Below are 2,574 nucleotides of genomic sequence, written 5' to 3' on the forward strand. Positions count from 1 at the left end.
ATTATACTTTAAGTTCTGGGACACATGTGCAGAACGTGCCGGTTTGTTACATAGGTATACACGTGCCATGGTGGTTTGCTGCACCCATCAACCCGTCGTCTACATTAGGTATTTCTCCTAATGCTATCCCTCCCCTATCCCCCAACCCCATGACAGGCCCCAGTGTGTGATGTTCCCCTCCCTGTGTCTATGTGTTCTCATTGTTCAACTCCCACTTATGAGTGAGAACACCCAGTGTTTGGCTTTCTGTTCTTGTGTTAATTTGCTGAGAATGATGGTTTCCAGCTTCATCCATGTCCCTGCAAAGGACATGAACACATCTTCTTTTATGGCTGCATACTATTCCATGGTGTATATGTGCCACGTTTCCTTTATCCAGTCTATCATTGATGGGCATTTGGATTGGTTCCAAGTCTTTGCTATTGTGAACAGTGTTGCAATAAACATACGTGTGCATTTATCTTTATAGTAGAATGATTTATAATCCTTTGGGTATATATCCAGTAATGGGATTGCTGGGTCAAATGGTATTTCTGGTTTTAGATCCTTGAAGAATCACCACACTGTCTTCCACAATGGTTGAACTAATTTACACTCCCACCAACAATGTAAAAGCGTTCCTATTTCTCTACATCCTCTCCAGCATCTGCTGTTTCCTAACATTTTAATAATCATCACTGTAATTGGCATAAGATGGTATCTCAATGTGGTTTTGATTTGCATTTCTCTAATGACCAGTGATGGCGATCTGTTTTTCATATGTTTGTTGCCACATAAATGTCTTCTTTTGAGAAGTGTCTGTTCATATCCAAAAGAACGGATATCATAAGTCTCTTAGGCCACAGTGCAATCAAATGAGAACTCAGGATTAAGAAACTCCCTCAAAACCTCACAACGACATGGAAACTGAACAACCTGCTCCTAAATGACTACTGGGAAAATAATGAAATTAAGGCAGAAATAAATAAGTTTTTTGAAACCAATGAGAACAAAGACACAATGTAACAGAATCTCTGGGACACAGCTAAAGCAATGTTTAGAGGGAAATTTATAGCACTACATGCCCACAGGAGAAAGTGGTAAAGATCTAAAATTGACACCCTAACATAACAATTAAAAGAACTAGAGAAGCAAGAGTAAACAAATTGAAAAGCTAGCAGAAGACAAGAAATAACTAAGATCAGAGCAGAACTGAAGGAGATAGAGACAGGAAAAACCCTTCAAAAAAATCAATGAATCCAGGAGCTGGTTTTTTGAAAAGATTAACTAAATAGAAAGACCACTAACCCAACTAATAAAGAAGAGAGAAGAATCAAATAGACACAATAAAAAATGATAAAGGGGATATCACAATGATCCCACAGAAATACAAACTACCATCAGAAAATACTATAAACACCTCTATTCAAATAAACTAGAAAATCTAGAAGACATGGATAAATTCCTGGACACATACACCCTCCCAAGACTAAACCAGGAAGAAGTCAAATCCCTGAACAGACCAATAACAAGTTCTGAAATTAAGGCAGTAATTAATAGCCTGCCAACCAAAAACAGCCCAGGACCAGATGGAGTCACACCCGAATTCTACCAGAGGAACAAAGGGGAGCTGCTACCATTCCCTCTGGAACTATTCCAAACATCAGGAGGCCAGCATCCTCCTGATACCAAAACCTGGCAGAGACACAACAAAAAAAGAATATTTCAAGCCAATATCCTTGATGAACATCGATGTGAAAATCCTCAATAAAATACTGGCAAACCGAATCCAGCAGCATGTCAAAAAGCTTATCCACCACAATCAAGTTGTCTTCATCCCTGGGATGCAAGGCTGGTTCGACATATGCAAATCAATAAACATAATCCATCATATAAACAGAACCAATGACAAAAACCACATGATTATCTCAATAGATGTAGAAAAGGCCTTCAATAAATTTTAACATTCCTTCATGGTAAAAACTCTGAATAAACTAGGTATTGATGCAATGTATCTCTAAATAATAAGAGCTGTTTCTTATTAAACCCACAGCCAATATCATACTGAATGGGCAAAAGCTGGAAGCATTCCCTTCCAAAACTGGCACAAGACAAGGATGCCCTCTCTCACCACTCCTATTACATGATTGTATATTTAGAAAACCCCATTGTCTCAGCCCAAAATCTCCTTAAGCTGATAAGGAACTTCAGCAAAGTCTCAGGATACAAAATCAATGTGCAAAAATAACAAGCGTTCCTATATACCAATAACAGACAGAGAGGCAAATTATGAGTGAACTTCCATTCACAATTGCTACAAAAACAATAAAACCTAGGAATACAACTTACTGTACAAGGGATGTAAAGGACCTCTTCAAAGAGAACTACAAACTACTGCTCAAGAAAATAAGAGAGGGGGCCGGGCGCGGTGGCTCAAGCCTGTAATCCCAGCACTTTGGGAGGCTGAGGCGGGTGGATCACAAGGTCAAGAGATCAAGACCATCCTGGTCAACATGGTGAAACCCCGTCTCTACTAAAAATATAAAACATTAGCTGGGCATAGTGGTGCATTGCCTGTAATCCCAGCTACTCAGG

The sequence above is a fragment of the Cebus imitator genome, unplaced genomic scaffold (assembly GCF_001604975.1).
Source record: "Cebus imitator isolate Cc_AM_T3 unplaced genomic scaffold, Cebus_imitator-1.0 Scaffold215, whole genome shotgun sequence".
Classification (NCBI taxonomy): Eukaryota; Metazoa; Chordata; class Mammalia; order Primates; family Cebidae; genus Cebus; species Cebus imitator.